Below are 24,858 nucleotides of genomic sequence, written 5' to 3'. Positions count from 1 at the left end.
CAAATTAAATGCTCGATACGTTTGGCAGAATTTCGTACTTAAACATCGGTCGCGCCCACCGTCGTACAAGAATAAAGTCTTATTAAATAATTAAGTGCTCGATAATTATTGGTGTTAAAATACTCGTTAATTAATATTATGTCGAGATATCTAAACGCCGAATTAAGTGCTCGATCCGTTTGGCAGGATTTCGAACTTAAACGTCGGTCGCGCCCACGGCCGTACAAGAGTAAAGTCCTGGTAAATAATTAAGTGCTCAATAATTATTGGTGTCAAAATACTCGTTAATTAATATTATGTTGAGATATCTAAACGCCGAATAAAGTGCTCTATCCGTTTGGCAAGATTTCGAACTTAAACGTCGGTCGCGCCCACGGCCGTACAAGAGTAAAGTCTTGTTAAATAATTAGTCGCCGTCTCTCGCTGCCGCATTGAATCCGATAGCACGAGATTTTAGTGTATACCGCATCCGCGCGATATTCGTTCATCGGGAACGTGTTATCCTGAAACGTGTTCCGTATACGATACCGTTGGACCCTTCGCAAAAGTGGCCGATCTAGCGCTAAGTGCTTCTGCATCTCATACCGATAAGAAGGAGCTTTAGAACTTGCCAAAAAAGACAAAAATTGGAAGCGATGGTTTTTTAATTCTTGTACGTCATCAGTTTCATCCGCTCTTTTTAATTATAGCTTATATTACTATTCATTAACAATTACATTACACACTATTCATTAATAATTACATCACATGCAAAAGTATTGCTTCTTTTTTGAGATTATATTACGCACACCAAATTTATTTATTTTTGTTTGAAATATTTGTTTTAATGTATCAAATTAGAAAAAGTAATTGAATCAAGAAATCAATCAAGAAAAAGAACAATGTGTGAACTTTTTAATAATTTTAACAATTCTTTTAAATAATTAAAAATTTAATATTTGCCAAGAATCATTACGAAATAATAATTATTATTGTTAGTAATAAAAAATGCTATGTATTTTTCAATTTTTATAAAGCCTTAGTTTTAAAAATACATCGCTTGAGTCTAAGTTGATTAAACATATAATCATCTATTTTAATACTTAGGAAAGTGGCATCTCTTCTTATAAAAAAATAATTTTTAATTAAATTTTTGAATGCACAAAGAGTTTCAGAGTTCCTTTAATTAATTAATTTTAAAAATAGGTTTAACGAATTAAGCTAAAGAATTCATTAATGAATTTTTAGAATGCTAACTTAACAAAACAAAAACACTAAATCGGAAATAACATCATAGCACTTCAATAAAAAATTAATTTTTTTAAAGAGATGAGATGCCAACTTCATAGACATCAATTTAATCAAAAATTTAAGATTTAATAAACTTTAATTAAAATTTAATTTAAAAAAATTTAATAACCGGAATAATTTTATCAATATTATGTGCATATATATTACATAGTTAATGAATAATAAACAAATATAAATACGAATGTAATTTTGTATGTTTTCATATAGTTAAATAAATGTAAATACGAATGTAAATATGAAATAAAAATTGTTATAGTATTCTTCGGATAAACGATTTCCTCTTTAATATGCCATGTTAAATCTTCTTGTTATAACAAATATCGTAGTATCGTAGAAATAAATACATATACCCCTCTGAGGATAAATTTATTCTTTATACTATTATTTAGAACTCAATCTGCAAACCATCCATTATATAAAATTCGAGTGTACTTTCCTAAATACGGCAAATCATTATTAATATTATTATTATAAAAATTCTCTTAAATTTAAAAAGTAGGTATCTATTTTTCAATACTAAAAAGATTTTGCAAATTATTATACCAAAAACCTAGTCCTCGGAGAACAATATTACGCTCGCATGAGAGTAATCATTGAACATTACATCGTAAATAAAAAGTGTCGCATAATGAGATAACCGTGGGCATCGTAAATTCGCGCTGCTCATCTCCATCTAGAAACTTTCTAATCTATTGCAGATGCTATCTTCCTTAATGTTTAACGGAAGTGAACCGCGTGATATAGTGGTCGCAATGGTTAGAGAGAGGGGCAACATCGCGCGCATGAGTTTGCACACGACTTTAAAAATAAAGTTTCTCCGGAACGGGGAGAGACACGGTCACCTAGCGCGTGGATAAACCACGAGTCCCTCGGGAAATCTTACTGCACGCAGGAACGCCGCGTTTTACATACTGATGGCAGCTTGGTATCAGCCGTCTAATCGCGGAGAGAAAAACTGCCGAGCCGCGGTCGAAATATAGCAAAAAATTATATTAACATGCGCGAATATCCGTTCATTCATTGAAGGAGCTTTATTCATTTCTGGACACTTGATTCCGAAATGCCACAAATTTTTTTTAGCTGCTTTATACATATACACACAACAATGTAACAATAGTTTTTAATCTTTATGCAAATTTAGTAAATTTGTTTAATTGCTTATGCTCTAATAAAATAATCTTAATATAAGCGAATCTTATCATATGGACACTTAAACATTGCATCAAGTGTTATATGTCTGTCGCGAGAATAAACAAACTGGTGGTACTTCGTCATTTATTGAACCTGGAGATATGCAAGTCTTCGTTTTCTATAGAATGTTCTACAAGGAATATATCATGAAAATCTCTGTTGCGAGACCTGGAAAACTTTCGTTGAGAGTAAATGAGAATAGCTTCGTAGAATATTTTATACTCAATACGGTGTTTGAAAGATTAGCATGAAGAAATATTAAGTGAAAGAACTGGCAGATAAGAGCCAAGCACGGGTATTGGTGTGCGAACTTATTATTGTTAAATTTTATTAACAAATGTGCATTAAAAATGTACGTTTCGGATATTTTTGGTCCATCTCTTCAGCATAGATATAAATATATAAAAATTACATTGGAATTTTAAAATTTGACTGCAACAACAAATATCGTCAAATTTAAAAAATTCGAAATGTAATCTTTATATATTTATATCCATGTTAAACATAGACTAAAAAATAGTCCAAAATATACATTTTTAATGCACATTTATTAATAAAATTTAACAATAATAAGTTCACGCACCAATACTCGCATCTTGGCTCTTATCTTTTTTTTTCTTTCTTTTTAGTTTTCCCACTTAATTGTTTGTATTCTAAGACTATTGTTATTATTAATAAAGATATATATATTAATCATACTCCATCTTGTTTTTCCGATGTGACTTATTGACTATCTGCAAGCGAATGCTATTTTCACATATGTACATTATAATTTAATATTAATTCGAAACATAATTATATATATGATTATATATCATGATGCGAATTTTAAAGATAATTAAGTTTAAAATAATGAGAGAAGAAAAATTTAACCAAAATAAATAATGAAAAGAGATGGAATTCATAATTAATATACATATACATATTTTTAAAAGCGCACATTTTTTTTGTTAATTTTGCAATGTAAATCTTATGAAATTTAAGTAATTTTTAAAATATAAGAAATGTAATAAAAAAAAGATTATTAGATTGATTGACATATAAATTATATACAAGTATTCAAAAGATTATATACAATAATACAAAATTATTTAATTTTTTTAAAGATAATCTAAAGAATAATAATTAAACTGTAAGAACTATTCAATAACGTATCATTTTCATTTTAAATAAAAGAATATTGATTATAAAATTTAAAGTTTCACTATACATATACGATGCAGATATCGAGGAAACTGCTTAAATCTGACTGCTCGATTAGGGTCTCATATTCGTTCAGTCAACGTATCAACGTATTCATGAATGTGTTCAGGATCGATATGCGCTTTGGACGACATGTCTTCTTATGCGGAAGATTCGTGGCTACATGCAAGATATGTCATGGGCATTAATTTAACGCTCTCAAAAGCAATTTGCTGCCTTGTCACGGCAAGACGAATGTTACAGACGACGTAACCTATGTTACTCTCTCGCGTTGCTTCTCTACCTGTCTCTATTGCCATTTCTCCGAAATGGGCTCTACTTCGACCACTCCGTTTGGCCACTGCTCTTAGTCGCGCGACCTGATGTTAATAAATTAGGGATGTGCTTAGAACTGCGTGCATGCCAACAAGCGGTAGTATAACATATTACTGGGGGACTTTAGCATCCAAAGCTGTTTTAAGATCTTAAGCTCTCTTACTTTTGAAAGTGTCCCTGTACATCATCTCAAACATGTTAAAGTATATCCACAGTGATGTTACATTTAATTATTTAATTGTAAAAAAAGCCTTAAATTTTTAAAAAGATCTCAATTTCTATAAAAATCTATTTTCGAAATATTATTATATATGTTTTTCCGAAACACTAATGTTTAATTAATTGTTATATAAAACACTAATGTTTTATATAATTGTTACGTTTATATTTAATTATATAAAAATTGAATTAACTTGCTATTGACTAATCAACATAATGTTATATTTTGTAGACATTTCATTAAAAATTTATCGATTTTAATTTTGTAGTTTTCTTTAGGTATTTGGAAGCAAATCAATTTTCATTTTCTTTATCAATATTTATAACTCATGTTTTAATTATTGTATATATTAAAAATATGAGTTTTACTTGAACTTGAAGAAATTTACTTTAACAGATATTTACGTATAAATATTGATTAAACAATCTGTAAAACAATTAATTAAACAATAAACAATCTAATAAAACAATCTTATATTTTTGATAGAGAATTAAAAAATGGGAGCCATTCAATTTCCTTATCTAGTTTTGCTAATTCTTTAATATATTCAAGACTTTTCTTTCTAGCAAATATATGTCGCGATGTTCTCTAGAACTTCTCAGAGAAGTTACTTATGAATCGAAGCTAAGACTTCACCATCACCTTAAAAGTGATTACAAATGCAGTTTACTACTCCAAATCGCAGAATTTATGCGTATTTATATTTGCCATCCTGTGCACAACGTAATGGCAAATACGCTCTAAGAGCCGTCGTGAAATAAGTCCTGCCATCGGAACGAACGCTAAGAAGGCCAACGTGGGCATGTTTCATAATTAAGCTATGTAAGCGGATTGCCATTTCGTGGAAGTCAAGCGCGAGCTATTACCGAGTGCGGGATTTTACATCATTATATTATTATAAATGACATTTTGACAATCACATCGGCTTTTAGATGAATAAATTAACGCGATGTAATTACTGTAACGCAACGTGACAATCTTGAGATAATGATGAATCTTCGCGAGTGATAACTTCGAATACGTTTTTAAATTTTATGCTAACATCTCATGAAGTTATGATACCAAAACATAATTTTAATTTTAAACGATATCGAGAATAAGTAGAAAATCCTCTTCTTAATACAAAAGAAATTAAATGAATACAATTAAAGACACGATGTATAAAATTATAAAAGCATCTCTCTCTCTCTCTCTCTCTCTCTCTTTTCGTGCATTAAAATACATTATATATTAAAAACATGAGAATCTACTATAACTTCCTGACTCTCTACAGAATATAAATAGCTGTCAAATTCAATCTCTCTGTAATTTACATCCTCTGTACGAAACTGCTGTATACTATATATAGTTTCATCTCTCTCTCCCTCCCTTACTCTTTCTCTCATTTATCACAGTACAACATATTCCATTTTAAATATACATAAAAGACTAAAGAAGCGTATGGGGAAAAATAATATTTGAATGAACTTGATAAAAATTCTAAAAAATTATTTTTCCGTAGTGAGAGCCATGTTTCTATTGTAAGTGAAAAAAAAGTTATTGAAATGCATTAATTGTTAAAAGAATCACAAAAAAGATGTAGCTGTCGACCGAATAAATAAGATTATCTTCATTTTCATTTTGATGTAAATTTCTGGCTATTAAGGGCTCCTGAAGTTTAATAGAACTCGTATAATAATATAAAATGTAATAAAAAATATCATAAAAATGTTGTACGTCGTGTACTGTACATTAATATTCGATAACGTATTGAAATTTTTTTTCTACGATATATTTTAAGTAGAGAGTAGATACAATAATGAAATGATCAGGAAATATCAAGTAAATTGATCTTGTTTTAACATTGACATTATCAATAACCAACTTTAATTAAAGTTATTTTTATCTTCCTCTCATTCTTTTATTTTTAATTATTTTTATTCTTATTTTAACAGTATATTTTAATATTTTACATTTTAATTGTATATCTCTGAATATATATACATAACACAAATAATAATTAATATTGAACAAATATATTTTTAATAATAGAGATATATTTTTATATTTTTAATAGCCAACACGTCCAATTATACGTTCATTTCCATTGGTGTAATATTGAATTTAAACAGTGAATTAAATCAAATATACAAGAAAAATATTGCGTTACTATACGGCAATAGCAGAAAAAAGTTACATATTTGTAAAAAGGCATTACATATTTGTTTTCAGTATTAGCGAATAATCATATTAGTTTCCGCGAATTTTTATTCATATGAAATCAGAACAAATTTCCTAACGATTTACATTGCAAATTGTATTTTATATTCTTCCATATAACAGAGGGTATTATTATTCGTATACGTGTTTAAATTAATTTTAACACGTGTTGAATTAATCAATTTTGGCTATCGCGAGATCAACGAAGAAGTTATGCTGAGAATAAATAATCAATATTTAATAACACGTTCGTAATTTCTTTGCAAACTTAATTAAAATGCATAGCCGAGTATAATCTCTCATGATCAATATTTATAAAACACATAAATAAATAGATATATAAATAAACAATCTGTTTATCAAAAATGAGAGAGAGAATAAAATTGCAATTTGTAAATAAATAAAAACATTAACAGACCTAATAACTGGACAGTAATTCAATAAACAGGAGTGTGTTTTGGATAAAATAATTTACGTTCTGCCTTAAACCCAGTTATCTCGTCGCGGATTTTTGTGACGGGTTTCATAAATGTAACGCGAGCGTTTGAAAATATTTCTTTTCCGTTAAACGACAAAATTGAAAGCGGCGCAGAGTTTATTACGGCCGTGCGTACATTACGCGAATGTATACTTTTGTTGCAGTAAACAAAAACTAATTACTCACTGTGAGAAAAATTTAAAAAAAATCTATACCAAAAAAAAAAAAAAAAAAATTCTCCCGTAATTTCGATGTGACCACCGAACACATTCAAAACGAAATAATAATATTTTACTCAAATTCTTTTGCCACAATTAAAATATTAAAAATTAAACTTATTAATATAATAGCGAATTAATATTATTTAATATTTTTAATTTAGACGTAAACAATAATTGATCCCACAATTCTAATTAATTTTAATAACTAATATTTAATTTTTAATTTTAATTTTAGTTCTAATCATACTATCTTTTTAAACTTATAATTTATCTATTAATGGAAGAAAATGATATTCTATTTTGTAATAAAAAAGTATGTGCATTTTAGCGTCTATAACATAAATTTAATTTCTGAATTCGGATAACTTTCAATTGAGACGTGACATATTCCACGTTATACAAGATATAACAATCTTGTAGTTATCTTGTAGTAAATGTATATTAATCATCTTGTATTATATATTAATACGGTTTAAAAATATTAAAAATATAATTCGCGTCGCGATTGTAAATATAAGATATGATTTACTGCTTCCGAGTAATCGAGGAGAGTTCGCACGTTCTTCAGATACGTCGGCATCATCATTTCCGAAAGAAACGAGTATTCAAAAAGACGTCTACAGCACGGTGAAGGTGGTCCCAGGTTATAAAATCCGGAAAGGTATATTCGCGCGACTCATAAATAAACAAGACATCGGATTTGTGCGCGCGTGAGTATAGTTCGTAAATGTCCGCCTATATCGGAGATTTGGCTGTCTCGAGTATTACCACCAACGCAAATACGAGTTGATGTGCTTTACGCGCGAGAGCGTGAAATCAAAAAGTCAGATTCACGATACTTCGCGGACTCATAAATTTTCCGCGAACTCACTGTCCGCTAGAAATATCGCGTTTTCTTCGAGACCGTACATTTGATGAGCGTATGAAGGAGAGATTGAGGTCAATGGAAACTTCTTTTCTATGAAAATAACACGGCAGCGTTTTTCTGTGCATTATCTTTCTTTAGAATATTCAAATAACTAGTTAGCATAATGTGAACATTATATGCAAATCTCTATGTGACTATTAATTATACTGATATGACCATAAGAAACTATAATTTCTGGTTTTTTATCAACATTGTCATATTAGATAAATATATTTTATTAAAAAATTTGATAATAAATTTATAATACAAACATAATTATTTTTGCTTTATTACTTTAGCGCATTTTCTAATAATTTTCTTTGATACTAAAGTATATAGGAAAAATATTATTTTTTGAAAATATGAAGCAAGAAAATCGCGGTAAATGGAAGTTGAAAAGAACTGAAAAATTAATGCACGTCCATTTAGCTTGCACTTGTCAAAAATCAATACAATGTATAATGTATAAGATTAATACAATGTATAAGATAAATGATAGTGCTCTTTTCTTGTCCTACGACTTTATTTTTCGCTCCCTCTCTTGTACATCATAATATAATATGTTCCCGAATACTTATATGCATAATATGAACAACAATATTAAACAATTGTAAAAATATATAGAAGCTAAAACTAACTAACTTATTAAAATTTATCAGAATTGTTCAAAAACCTCCAGAGAACTACCGAAAAAACAATAGAGATATTTAGCATTCTATAGTACTAATATCAAAATACAAGTAAAAAGAAAACATGAATTTTATATATTTTCTCTCTTTCATTTGATAACATTTTTTAAAAGCTTTTGTTATATAAAATATGCTTTTAATTAATGGTACATATAAAACGTACATATAAACATATACGAGAACTTTTCAACACGGTAAATTTAATTCAAAATTAAATGCTTGAAAATTATGAACGACATTATTAATTATTCATTAATTATTAATTATTAATTTTTACAGTAAAACTAGCCCAATGTGTAAAATAAAATCTTAAGATATTCTTATGATATCTTGTAAGAAATGGAGACCAACGATGCACTTCAAAGTGAAAATAAAAAAAATAAAAGTAAAAATACTTTCTAATGTAAATCAAAAACACAGAATCATATATTCGATAGTTGCAAGATAGATAAATATATATAAATAATTAGTAGCTATGCAGTTTAAATTTCCATAGAGTATATTATTACAATTAAAAATATGGAGGAGCCTACACATGCTACGTACGGTTTAAAAAATAGATACTCTGTATGTATGCTATGTAAGGAAATTGTAAGATGTTAACCGCCCTATCCGAGAAAGATGTCATAAAGCGCGTTAGAGAACCCAAAGCGATCGTTTTGGAGCGGACAGTGGTGAATCAGGATATATATTGCGGGACCGTCGAGAATATCCGCGGATATTCGATGAAATAAACGCCAACAAACTCTGTGATATCCTGCCTTCCATTTCGCTCTCGCATTCTCAATATATACATTTGCACGGTATAGCACAGTTACTGTTATGGCAAAGGTGCGCAGCACTTCGCACTAACTCGTTCGCAGAGTATGGTGCCCTATTGCAGCCGTTTCTCCCAACCTAGAAGCTTGTACTTTCACAGAAACGGTCTCCGCGGAGGCAGTCAAAGTCCACACAATGTATTTAGGGTGGAGTTAAATCTGAGTCTACGCCATGTAATATCCATTACCGCACGCTCCGTTCGCGAGACAAAACCAGCGAAATCCGTATTTTCTGATAAATTTAGTCACCTTAGGGAACAAGTGTTAGGAGCAATAAAAAATTTTATGTTAAGAGTTTAAATTTTACAACTGCAGGGATAATTATTTAAAAAGATCTTTGCTTTCTTCGGTTTATGATTGTAGATGTTTCATCTTATGAATCTCAACAGTGTAATCCTGTGAATCAGAAAAAAAAATAGAAAAAATAATTTTAATTAATTTCTGAAATGAGTATATGAACAAGATTGATATCTTTATTGAGATTGCGAGACGATCTCTTTTAAGGGTTCCTCCAATGAGATTTTCTATATTTATACAGATGGCTTGATTAAGTTCGCAATCACAGGTATTTCGAATAATACTGAAAGCAACGTCTTTATTGAGTCAGCAACATTCCTATTATAATTATGGTAAAGAATTGCTCCCAGAAATGTCGGAAAATTTAGTTAGAGCAAATAAATAATAATTAAAATGTACAAGATATTGTAATCTGTTGTGGAAAAGATTCTACGAACTAAAAAAAACGTTCACGAGTTGAAGTTTCGAAGAATCTTATCGTTATCGACAAACTCTACCGCGAAAACTTCGCAGATCTCGAAAAACGATCAATTTCAAAGTGCTCTTGCAGTCTTACGCAACAAAAGTATTTTCTAGTATCTCTTCAAAGTGCGCTCTTTTAAGTGCACATGACTTGCAAGATTTTCAAGCGTACAATAGATCGAAGCATTAATATGATATATGTACATTTTATCGACATGCTGAATATTATCCGCGATAATTTCATCGAAAGCTTTTCCATTATTAAATTCTCGCATTATTAAAAGAATATCACAAAATAATTTTAAAGGTTTTGAGTGCACGGCCATACGATTTATATCCGCATCTGAGAAAGCTTTTAGTAAGATTAGCACCTTTTTTTGCGGAAATCGCGTTTATGAAGTGTCTTCGAGTTCAACTGATATAAATCACACATATAATCATAGAATCTCTCTCTCGATTTAATTATAAAAATGCCCGAACTTCGAACTATTAGAACTGAAGAGACAATCAAATATTTGAAATCGTATTATATGTAAAATCTCTTTCCTTAGAATATTTTCAATCCGTTTGTGAAAATGTTTCAAATTCAATTATTTTTGGTTTAAAAACAGAATATAATTAGCAGTTCCAAAAAAATCATTTTTCTTTAGTAACTAAAGATAATTTTAATCATTCTTTCAATGAAATATATGTTTAACATATTTATCTATTTTGAGACTAAAAAATATACAGACATTTAACATAAGAAATAATTATTATATCACACAAAAAATTTGTGCTTAGATATATTTTAAAAACATAAGAATTATTATGTTTTTAAAATATTTATTATCATTATTATATCATTATCATGCTGCATATGGATATAGATCGGTGTGTATTACATTCCGCATCTTAATACAATTGTATGATATAAAAATTATAAATTACTCCGGTTTAGATTTTCCAATCGATTAAATTTATTCATCGCACAAATCATGGATATATATACAGACAGACAGACAGACAGACAGACAGACAGACAGACAGACAGACAGACAGACAGAAAGAGAGACAGAGAGAGAAAAGAAAGAAAAAAAGAAGAAAAAAAAAAGAAAAAAGAAAGAAAAAGAGAAAGAAAGTCGGCGGTAAATTTCGATAAAATATTATTCGCAGATCTTGCAGTAATGGAAAAAATCGTTGGGAATAATAACGAATATAAATTATTAAAAAGGATTCAGAATCGCGGAATTATATCGCTATAAGTGGCAGTAACTTTTTACTGTTATAGCTTATATATTCTTCTCTTTAAATAGAGTTCTCATAAAATAAAAGTAATTCCAACATAATAATTAAATGTTCTAAAATTAATCTAACGTAGTTGATAATCTATCTACAATACTTCCAGAATCTGGGAAGGCTCACATCGAATTCTTTTTCGGCAATGCACTGATAAAAATCCATTCACGAGGTGATAAAAATTTAAGGAATTCAGACAAAATGTGGCACATGCGCGGCCGCCAATTAAAAAATTCAGTTGAATGAATGTTTAACGAGTTTCGTAAAGTAACTACGTATCAGCCGATTGCACGAATACTCATTCCGTTAAAAGAGATTTAAAAGGCTCATACCTTTCAGATTATTTTATCGCTCTTTGATAATACATTGGTTAAAATTGGCAATTAATGTTAAACATGTATAACAAAAAGTTTTATTAAAAAACTGTTAGTACCTTGTAATTACTTAAATCTTTGTAAATTTCTGCGTTAAAATATCAAACGGAAATTCATGATAAGATTGGCTGTTCACTATTTAAGCATTAAAAATTTTTTTTTTATTTACTTTAAAAGAAGAACTACAACAGTTGAGTAGAATGGAAATGAAATAGCAATTTAAAAAATGCTTGAACAAATGTTTTAAATTTTTATTCACGTAATAACATAGAGACAAAACATTTTATTTGCCATTAAATATTCTGTCAGAAGTTATCTATAAAACGTATCTCTCATTCTTTTGTGTGTATGTGTGTATATATATCTTTTTTAATTTTAGAAAAAGAAAACTGTTATATTTGTATTCAAAAGATATAAAAATATTATATTAAGAAAATAGATTTTTTCTAATTCTCACATTTTTTCATATTTCAAACAATAGTAACCAGACGTCATAATAACATATTCATTCAATCAACCAAGGAAACAATTGGTAATCTAGTGTTCAATCCTGTACTGAATTGTTTGTAGCTATACGTTGTTCAATTACGCGTTGGGTGAAAAAAAAAAATCTGATCATACGATTGTGCCAGAGTGTGCAACGAACAGTTTTTGCGTAGTTTACGCCGCCGTTTAAACGTAATATATATTCGAATTCAACTCAATAAAGATCTCAGCCGCGGCACTGCCGCGAGATAAATGTTGTACCGAAATTACAGTCGCAGCTGATCTCGCGTCCCGAAAGTGCAATATATTTCGACGGAGCCAGGCCGACACGCGCCGAAACGATGTACTCGCTATCCAAACACGATTGCATCTACCGTCCACGAAATGGATATTACATAAATGCGCGGGTCAAATTGCTCTGATTTACTTTAGTCGAGTCTAGGCTGAGATTCCTAGGTCGATCGTCGGGCAATCAATATTATACCGGGAATATTTTCGATCTTCTTCAATTCTTAACAATAAATAGCGTTAAACAGCCTTTATCAAAATTACAATAAATCTGTATGGCAGCAACATATATAAATTAGAATGTACATATAATGAGAGATATATAAATATGTGCACATTACATTTTTTTTTAAACCACAAATCTATATTTTTAAAACAGAATTAAAAATTCAATATAATAAATTCTTTTTATAAAACAATAAAACTCGCATATGGCTTTTTTAATCAGTGTTTCCTACTTAGGTTGTTATATGATTTACTTCAAGCTTCTTTCGTGGTTGAAGATGAATTTGTTTTGTAACAAAAGAGACAATACACAAAGTACTGCCTTTAAATCGATTAACGGATACACGATGAAATAAGGACTCACGTGAACAACAAAGGGAGCAGATAGCGCGGTGTTCGTGGAAAATGTCTCCAACTCTGATTGATCCGCGAGCTCTTAAGATCGTGACACAATAGGAGAAACACGGGAAGTAGGACACTTTTAATCGCAGTCTAGAGTCTGGAAATACGAAAGACGAAGTGCACTCGGTAAACTGCGTTTTCTCTCGGAGAAATCTTCGCTATCGAACAAATGTATTCTATCTTCCGAGTCCTTAAAAATATAAGATCTTTTGCGAAGATGTCAATGTTAGATAAGAAAAATAACAATACTTTGTTTTATTCTAGTTATATTCTGTAGAATTTTTAAAACTTTTTTAAAGTTAGTATAAAATAGGTCAAGAAAAATAATAACAATAGAAGAAACAAATAATTTTATGACAATAAAGTATAAATCATTGAAATATTTCTCAATGATAAGTTCAATCTATCACGATAAATTTAAAAACCATTCGTAATAATTTTATGATAACCAATTAATATTTTCATTAATCCTAATAATTCCATAAAGATTATTGATAATGAGATCATCACAAAGTGTCTTATATTTTACTTATTTAAAAACTATTAAATTTATCAATAAAAAAATATAGTGATATGTTTACTCCTTTGTACAATTACTCCAATTAGTATTAATCATTCTTTTCACACATAAAATGTCACTTGTAAAGACAATTGCAATTTTTATATATACAAATCTTTTTTTGAAAAATTATTTTATCTATTGAGAAAACAAAACAATTTGAAAAACTATACCACAAAAAATTACAACTATTAAGATAAGAAAACCGTTATTAATTTGAAATTTAATTTGAAATGCTAAAGTAATATACAAGAGATAATCCATTATAGATAAAGTTGATTATTAGCGCACCAACAAAGTTCAAGCCCCTAATGGGTAAATATAACAAAGTTATCGATTACACACAAGGCAAAGCCAAACCAACCAACCGCGGATTGCTTTGCTATGAGAAATTAGTAGTCGCAATTACCCTTACACGCTCGTGGGTGCTTGAGATGCGTGCACGCATGCATCTGTATGCCAATGCGCTTATTCGTTGCGCTTATGCAATGCGATTTAGTGCTAAATGTTTGGCGGCTACATCGACGCCATGCGCATCCGATGTAAACAACAAGACGTCAGTTACGGTTAAGTTGCATAGCCAAATGGATCTCGATACGTCGTAAGTCTAAATTGACATTCACGTGCCAATCAAAATTTTACATTCAAAAAAGAAAAAACAGTCATTGAATTAAAAAAGAATTGAAGAGAAAGTCCGTTCACACATAAAAATAATTTTTCAGAAATCTTTAATGCGCGCTCAAATTAAAAAGAATTTTAAATAGCCTTTTAACTCGCAGTTTAGAGATAACTTGCAATTTAAAATATATCATGTGTAAAAAAGAGCAGTTAATAAAAAGTTTCTCATAATTACTTTATTGTAAAAATAGGATGTATTAACTCTCATTAATTTTAATTATTTAATCATATTTCGATTTGTCATACATGTGATTTTTACGGTATATCTTTTAAAACGCAAGTTTAAACTAGTAACTTCATAGTTGTCAGCAACGAAATAATGTTTAGCAATACAGTTATGTTAACGTGTTATCGCATTTTTTTACAATTGTAAGATTATAAGAATTTCCTTCAAATTATAAATATTATTCATTCTATACATCTATTGAAATAAAAAAGTAAATTTCTTATTATAAAATTCTTTTTGCGATTATTCTTTTTTGCCAATAATTATTTATACTATTGTAATTATATCTTCATAATCATTATAAATGTAAAGATGATATAAATGATCCGAATTGTATTTGTTGAATATAAATTATTTTTGATTGTAGTATCTCTCTCTGATAAGACAAAAAAAAACTCATAAAATAAAATACTTCACACCGCATAACATCTCAAAAATGAGGTATTAGCAATGAGATTAAAATATTGTTTTAAAATATGTAATAGCCGAAATTTTTGTTGAAACATGCCAGAAATTGTAGAACTATTCAGGAACTATAAAATTCCATAAAACGAGTTAGTACCTCATTTTTTCGGGCGTGATTTAATTGCACGTTAAATTATAAAATAAAATGCAAAATAATTTTATCAAATTTCTTATAAAAAGCCCAATGTTATGCCCAATATTAAAGTTTAATTAGCAGTTACAATTTTCTTAAAAAAATATTTTGCCGCTGAAACTTGACAATGTTCACATTGTAAAAACCATGATTGGTTGCGTCTTCAATTCGACTTTACTACGACTTCGTACTCTAGTCGTCTAGTCTGTACGAAATACGTGAGATTACGAATCTAAAGGAACAGCCTTATCTTCGAAGATTTGATTTCAAGATAAAGAAGCGACGCGCCATGTGAATCGTCAGACTTCAAGAGCAAGACTCTCACGCGCGGATCTCGAAAAGAAAAGCTACGTTCCTGATCCCTGCGGAAAACCGTCGCTCGAGTAAACTTTCTCCTCGTCCTTTGCGTCTCGTCTAGTTTTCTTCGCATTCAACAAAGAAAAAGATGGTATACGTTGCAGTTTTACGGTCGATGCCACGCGTTTTTCTTACCACAAATGACAACGACAGTGATCGTTACGGACCGTCCCAAGTTTTTTGATCGCCGTATAAGCAAAGGATATTTCTTTCTGGGCTTTGTTCGCGCGCGAAAAAGAAGTGAAACTCAGAGCGTTACTAAGGGCGCTCCGGAGTATCGTTCGTGATCGTTGCAATAGGCCTGGATCGATGGTCGTCATAAAAACGCTCACTCGGTTGACCGACGCGGGTATATCTTTTTTTTTTGCTGTCTGTTCTTATACTAATCGAAAGAAGAAAATTGGAAAACGGACGGTAATATTGATCAAATTAATTTGTTCATAATACGTTAAAATACAGTAGAGAAAATATTTACTTTTTTGAATATAAATTCTTAAAACTATCGATATAAAATATTATAGATAATCAAAAATAGTGAAAAATTTCTCAATAGTTTTAAAAAAATTTCATAAATAACACGATTCTATTAATACAAATTTTTAATACTTTTTTAAATAATATTATTGCAAACACACTATAGTTTTTAACAAAAATAAACGTTAAATTTCCTTAACTAATCACTACCGTCTAAATCGATTATAATTGATACAATATTATATTATCTGATTTTCATTAGAAAAAACAAGAATTTTGCTGTGTATATTACATTAATTCGTGGATTGAAAATATTTTATTCCTGCTAATAATTAGAAAAAAATGTATAAATATACTCAGAACTATACAAAAACTGTAATAGAATTAAACAGAACTATCGAAAATCGAATAACGTCTCATATAGATCTCAGTATGCCTTTTTCGAGTATAAAAGAGATTATTTAAAATATATTTAAAGTCTGCTAATAATATATGTTAAAACTGTTTAGAAAATGCATAAATGTACTCAAAATTATATATGAAAACTGTAAGAGAATCAACAAAACTCTCCCGCAAATCGATCAGCGCTTCATAGATATTATACATGTGGGCGTTTCTCGTCACTATTTTATTTTATATAATCGATGCTTTTTACTTTTAAAGATACAACTTTTTTAGAACTCACTTAAAACTATAAATCTTTGAAAATCTAATGAAAAATAGTAAAGAAAATCTCGTGAGACAAAATAAAACACTGTGAATTTGGTGTCTTAGTTTGTTCTGAGAAGCAGTTTCTTTGATTTCACGCCAGAACTATTTACTTAAACTATCAAAAGCTACATTGCAAATACAACTAAAACTCTGAATTATTTATAAATTTTATTTCCACAAAATAATACGACAACTTCACATACACAACATATTGCAAACGGGTTTGAGATATTTTTGAAATTGGTAAAGTTGCATTTTTTGTCAATTATAAATATACTGTAATTTTTTAACGATGCAACTATAAAGGAAAGAAAAACCGCTATAGGCAACTACAAACGATTCAAAATAAAAATATGCAGCAATTTTTTTTTATCGATTGACAGTTATTTTTTCAAAATATTTTTTTGGAATGGAATAGTTCGTATTAAATTGCAAAATATTTTTTGCATTGCTTGGAGCAAAATTATATTGTTATTACAAACTACAAACAAAAAAAACTATTCTTTTCTCTATTAAAAATTTAGTTCGTTAAAAGTAGAATACTAAGTTCACGTAAGTAACATATGCTCTATTCGCTTTAGGGCGCGTAGCTGTAATGCCTTTAACTTGCGGTATCGTACCCTAAATGCCACAGCACCTTTCCCACCCATACTTTGGCCTTTCGCATTCCAGCAGCGTAAAGGTGTACCACATATTTTGCGGTTGTACGTTGCTTAATGTAAACTGATAAGGTAAAATGGTTCAAAAATATACATACAATATAAGTACCGATGATTGACGGACAAACAAATTCGCACAATGAAAAATGTGTCATTGGATATAATCAATGACATTGTACGGCATGCGTTAATTGAATTGTTCATTTTTAAACTAATATTAAATTTTGAGAAAATTGAATTTTCATGCATAAACATACATACATAAGAGATAACGACCTTCATTCGATGCTGCAATCATAAATTATTCACATGATGAGGAAAGATTTAATTGTAAATAAATTCAATAATTAAGTTTTTATATACAAGATAATAAAAAATATTCAATTTCTGAATTTAAAATATAATCTAAAATATAGAATTTTTGACAGAGAAACTGAAATTTAGAACTAATTAAAATACCATTAATTAATAATATATAGGCATTTAGATATATATAAAGTAATCTAAGCACTTAAATATATATATAATAAATATATAATTATATAATAAATAAATATATATTGCTTATCTCTGAACTAAAGTAAATATAAGCTTGGAATTCATAAAACAATATTATTAAAATTATAATCGATGCTTCTAAGATATGATTATGATTGGAGTTTTGGCAAATTAGCATGTATATGTATAATTTGTATTTCTTTTTTGTTTTAATTTTTTTATTAAAGTCATTTAAAACAAATCCTTTTTCTTTTAGTCTACTTTTTAACGAGACATTCATTTAATTCGTGCAGTATATTACTGTAGATTTGCTAACTGGAGCAAACAGAGAAATTATGTCATGCTTTCTAACGTAATTTCTAGCGGGGAATGCATTCGTAGCAGCATCACAGAAGTTTTCGTATTCGAGAAAATATCTCTCAGGCAATGCCGCCAACATCACGACGAAAATGCATTTTATGGACGCAATTTATTTCGATTGTGGAGAAACTCCTCCGAAGGTGAAATATGAAAACTTTCGACTCGTGTCGAAGCCGTAGTACTCTCAGAGAGGGAGGTTATCCGGTAAATCCAAGATGTAGTTCGATGCATTTATTGCATTCTTCAAAAATAAAAGATATAAAAATGCACATTCTAGTCCGTCCGAAACAAAGTGTAAGATACACATGGTTACGTTAAAATATCCCTTTTTTCAGCAATTTTTGTCATTCTAGATTTTATTGGCGGAAGAAAGAGACTCTTCAATATTGTAAGTCTTTAAATTTCTAAACTATTTATTTCTCATATATTTCCAAATTTTTTATCCTCATAAAAATATATTTAAACGTTACATCTTTTGACAACTTACTAATCGGTGTTTAAAATATAAATTTCGAAAAGTTAATAAACCTTAAATAAACAACTGTATTAAAAAAGTAGAATCTTTTTAAAATTAAATAATTAATAAAATTTTGCACTTTTAAAATTCAATTAATACAAAGCACTCGAATGTTTATAAATCAAATATTAATATTTCAAAATTTTTCATTATTTGATTTGTATAAAAGATACCAAAAAAGAGAGTAGATAAAAGGTAGCCGGGCCAGACCCGAAAATATTATACAATATACAAATACATATCGCGGCCGTATTACCCAAGTGCTCGCTAACTTTTCTAGTTTTTACGACGCGTGATAATAATCGTTATCGCGGCGAATGGAAACTGACTGGACACATGTTATTTCGTGGTCGGAATGCGAATTATTGTGTGTATAATATAGAACGGTCGACGCGACGCGACGGTATCAGAGCGCGATTTCGCGCGCGCTTCGTTTTTGCTCGGAAATTCCGGAAAATATCTCGCGCGCGACGCGACAACGGTAGCCGCGCGTTGCATACAAAAGAGCCGCATTACGTACTGACATTATTACTGGTCTTTCGAGAAACAGATTATGCGGCTGCGAGCAGAACAATAGAAAGTGTACTCCACACCATATGAGGTACCGCTTCGTCGCGCATGTACCGGAAAATATACAGTTCCCGTGAGGAGTGAGATGCCACGTGGCTCGCGCTTGGTATCATCGAATTTCCTGTCGTATGTGATTACATTTTCATGCATGCAAAATTTCTAAGATATTATCCGAGTACAGTATACATAAGATATTACTATTGGACATTGTAATATTTTCTAAAAATTTTCACCAGTTGAAGGAAAAAAGCAATAAAGATATGATGTGGTTGGAATGAATATAATAAATAGAAGCAAGTCACGCTCCTGTATAATAATTATTATATTGAGTCAATTTTAGCAAAGATAGCTTTCTAGTTATTTCTGTTAAATACAGCTTGTATAGTATAGCCAACTGCTCTACCTCATAATATGGAAGCTAGTTCATTTTTTTTCTGCATCTTAAAGATGCCAAATCGCCACTCTACCGCCCCGAACATGAATCTTAAAAATTGGCGATAAACGCATCGTTTCTTAATCAGTTTCTACGTCACGTACAGGACGGATTTTCCCTTTTTATATCCATCCGTTTCTCCCACTTTCGGATTTAATAGAATTATCTGCAATATCAAAGAAAGACCTGGCGCGTGATCGCGTGCATCAAATGTATAAATTTACATGAATAATGCAAATATAATATCTATACAGCGTACGTGCAGCGTATTAGATAACGCTATATGATATATATAAATAATAATCATTAAATGCATAACGTCGCTTCATCAAATATATGCACCGGTTAGTAACGTAATTAACACGAGGTCATAATTATTCCATTAAATACGCTCCAAAATTTTAATAAAGAAGCGTCAAAAATAAATTATTTGTCAAGAAAATATAACATGCTGTCGGGTATCGATATCGATAATATTGGCATGCATATGTGCAGCGTTGCATATTAATGAACCCGATTCGCAAAATATATATATACGTAAAATATACGTTTACAATTTTAATTATCAGACTTCGTTCGATGTACTACTTTGCCAACGTCAGGGACGACTGCATAATATGGCACAGCCTGTTCAAGGGTATAATGCCATTACTCTAACCATCTACAAAAACTTCAAAAGCCACTAGGCCCGCGGCGGGCATTAATTTTTCTCACCGCGGCGCCTAAACCAACTCCGACGTTATTTACCGGAGCGAAACCCGAGAAAAACGAGGTAGTAGTCGCGGCGAGAGCCCCGTTGCTGCATCGGTCGTGAACAACGCCGCCGGCCAACCGCGAGACGAGCGAGCGTTGTTAGAAGAGCCTTCTGCCATTTCGTAAATCAGCCCGGCGAGCTAAAAGCTTTGCCTGAAGTCGCTGCACCGTGAAAAGGTCTAATGCACGTCGCCGTTTCAATAATACGCCAGGCTCGCGATATTGGCGGCTAGAAAAACAATTTTTTTTTTTTTTTTTTTTTTTTTTTTTTTTTTTTTTTTTGTATTAGGGAAGTCCTCAAATATTTTTTTGTTCACATGGAATAAAAATGTTGCAATCTACTTTATTAGAAGAGAAAGAACTATTTATTACAAAATTTTTCTCGAGTCGCGATAAAAAAATGCAAAAAAATATAAAAATAGTACAAAATATACCAATTGAGAGATTATATACGGATTCTTACAAATGTGTGGTCGATTGATTCGCGAGATAATCTATCTCGAAATATTTTTTTTGTAGAATGAATTACTATCATATTAATAACAGGTTTGAACAGGCAATTACATAGATTTTTCTAACAAGATCGTATGTAATTTAAGGAAATATATATCTAATAATCTACAAAAAAGCGGAATTCATGGAATTCACGACGAAATTACTTTCGCGATGAACGTCCATTATAGATATTTCACCGTCAGTTGAATATAAGGGAAGAAAGAAAATGAATCGGAATGGAGAGCTTTTAAATTAACCAATCGCGCAATTTTATTTGCCGATAATTGCCTAGTGAGTAGTGCATAGAAACGAAAGAAGGTGCTTTTAAATTCTGCTAATTATCGAAACCCATTCCTCCTTCCATCCTCGTGCAAGATAATACAAAATCGTAAAAAATTTATCGCGAAATATTGAGCGGCAGTGACATTGTTCTATATCGATTGCAAATTCGATTAATGCTAACTCGTTGTTAATTGAATGTTCCTTCTCTATTTCTGTATCATTTGTATGCGTTTCATTTGATATTTAAATAAGGATAAGTCATTACTGTCTGTATCACTTAGTGCGCGCTAAATTAATTGTTGACTGACATCGTTATTTTACTCGTTTCTGCATTTATTGCTTTCTTATTTCTGCATTATAATAAAAAAAAAAATATATATTTTATATTTTATTGAATTACAAAAGCATGTGTTTCATTGCGCGTTAATATCAGAAATAAAGCGTTTCCAATATCTCTTCTATCAATTAAATATCATGTAAAAGTAAATTACATTATTCGATATTTTCTTATACAATTTGATAAATGTATTTATAGTTTCTAATTTATAATCCATAATTCGTATAAATCTATAATTTAAATATAAATTCAAATATATTTTCTTTTAACACTCTCTCTCTCTTTACCATCAATTAAATATTATTTATTATATATTTTATTTTCTATAGAAAAACGCAACATGTCACGGTAAGAATGAAACAAAATTTTCGAATCCGTTTTCGCAAAAAATTCAAAGGACCGAAGAATACCACGCTTTCAGCGCGGTTCCAATATAATTCGTTTTTAAATCGAGCCATCCATACGTCATTCCGTTCTCCAAGGAACATCCGGAAGACCAACGTGATTTGATTGATTACACTCCCATATCTACGAAGAACTTGCGACGACATATACGATATGCAAATGTGACATATGTGACACGTCGTGACGTATCACATAAAAATAGGTTAATCTATTACATGGTGCGTTGGTGGACAGGGACTAGCCTGATACCGAGCTTTTTCTCGGTGCGATAGCCCACATGTAACAAGCGTTTTTCTCCATGAATTTTATGGGGTTTTATAGTTTAACGAAAACCAAATGGTATCCCTAAATTCTTTTTAAGATAATATGTGAATTTTATTGTTAGACGAAAACATGGATAAATGATTTTAGCGTGTGTGAGATATATTTGATTGATGTAAAATAAATAAAAAAGTATTTTTCATAGAATTTTCTTTCATTATTTCGGCTTGTCTTGTTTATTTGATCTCAAAATGTTCTAATTTCATTTTGGGGATAATAAGTAAAATTGATAGATATTGTGTATAATATAAATTTAAATAAAAAACTTTAATATATACTATAAAATATCAAAATTAAATTTACTGCAATATTAATATATTGTATATAGATTTTGAATAAAATATAACATAATGCAATCTAGCAAATAATCAAATAAATATAATATTAAATAAGTAGATAATTTACTGGATTATTTAACATCAAAGAATTATAAAAAATTATTTTCAAAAATAGATGATATAAAAACAATAAAACATTATAGTCAAATACAAGCACAATTAATTGTGCTTATGATTAGTTTATAATACAAAAATATTTCTAGAAAAGAGAAATACGTTTGTGAAAATCTTACTGAAAAAGAAAGTATGCTTGTGATATAAGAAAATATTTCTATACTGAAAATAGCGTGTATCGCCATCCGTGACATAAAAAGAAGGAAAAACACAGCGAGAGAGGGTACCCAGTCAATTTTTCCGCATCATATAACGATAACAGATACTTTCGCTACCATAACCACTGCGACGAGAAAAGAAGAGGCAGGAAACGAGGAGAATTTGTTGTTCTAACCCCGAATCGAAAGCTGATCTCGTCCGTGCATCAAACTTTGGCTCGATCAGGCTTTCGGGTTCACCGAAACGAAACGCGGGAAACTTTGGCCGTCTCTTTCAAATCTGTCTTCTCTTTTGCTTCGAAATGTCCTCAAATTGTCTCGAAAATTGCATGATAATTCTGTTATAACGAAACTATGACTAAATCTTTGACGAACAATTCAATTTAATGATGAATAATAAAATCTACAAATCTACATCGATATCAATGATATCGATGATAAATCAACGATGATTAATTTTATCAATCTTTCAATATTTATTTCTCTTAAAATAATTTAGTTACAAAAGCTTTTCAAGAATTTTTAGATACATTAAATGTAACTGATATATTTAAATTAAAATAAACGAAATGTAAACGCAAACAAAAAATAAAATGGGAAAATTTGAGAGTTATTCATGAAATGGAGAAGCATTCTAAATTTGGATAATAAAATAATAAAAAAAAATATATGTTGTGATTTCTCTGTTACATCAAAAATTGTCGTCATGTACAATAGAATAAAGAAGACTAATATAAAGAATCTTTTTTTAATGAATTCTTTTTTAAATATATATAAAAAAATCCTTCAAGAGTAAAAATTAAAGAAAGATTATCCATTATTACATTTTTACATTTGTATAAAGTAGAAAAACCAAAAAATTGATAGTGTCAATTTTTACACAACAAAGATCAGTCAATAGCTTTTATACTTATTATTATTCACATAAATCACAAATAAATAAATATTATATTAATAAATCGATCAATTGTCAAAGAGTCAAGTTAACATAATTATTATAACAACGATAATATATATCGTGTTGGACTCATAAACGAATATTATAATAATTTTCCACAAGTATAATAAATAAAAGTACTCACAAGCTCTGGAAATATGCTGCCATCATTTCCTGTTTCAAAAAGGGTGAAGGGGCGAGGCAGGGGGAGATTACATCTTTGCTTTTTCCATTATCCTGTTCTATTGGATCACTTCCTCTTGCTTTCTTTTTCCAACACTTGCCTCTCACTCGCACGACTGTAAAAATACGCAATTATATATAATATATAAATATATCATGCTTGTCGAAGCCTGTTATTTTAGTTAGTAAATAAAACATTTCTCTGACGCCAAGTGAAACAAATGTAAACAAACAGACGCTAAGGCTCCGCCTATATGTATATTATCGTAAATACGTTTTTATCGTATCCGTGTGTTGTCGGTAATTGTATCGCGCGTTACGTCGGTATGAAAGTGGCGTGAAAAGGGTAAATAAGGATAGACTCTTTTTTGTCTGTCTGTCTCTCTCTCTCTCTCTTTTGGGTGATATATATTAATACAATATCACGCAATTGCTCGTCACCTCGTTCGCCCTTTCCAAAGTTCGAAACACATCGACAATGTAAAAGAACTCGAAGAATACCCTTCATTAATATATATTAGATTGACACAAGGACTGCAGCGTTCGCTTATG

General features: G+C 30.0%; 1 protein-coding gene across 1 annotated transcript in view; it reads right to left on the bottom strand.

The window, feature by feature from the left end:
- The window catches only part of LOC115236505, a 134,810-nt gene extending 110,521 nt beyond the window's left edge, over positions 1–24,289 (bottom strand). Inside the window, exon 1 of the mRNA XM_029809014.1 lies at positions 24,269–24,289. The gene's annotated coding sequence lies outside the window, so the exon portion shown is untranslated. The remainder of the gene's footprint in view (positions 1–24,268) is intronic.
- Between the last annotated feature and the right edge of the window lie 569 nt (positions 24,290–24,858).

Source organism: Formica exsecta, unplaced genomic scaffold (assembly GCF_003651465.1).
Source record: "Formica exsecta isolate Colony F162 unplaced genomic scaffold, ASM365146v1 scaffold253, whole genome shotgun sequence".
Taxonomy (NCBI): Eukaryota; Metazoa; Arthropoda; class Insecta; order Hymenoptera; family Formicidae; genus Formica; species Formica exsecta.
The sequence above is the reverse complement of the archived record's forward strand: the minus strand, read 5'-3'. Positions and strand labels throughout refer to the sequence as shown.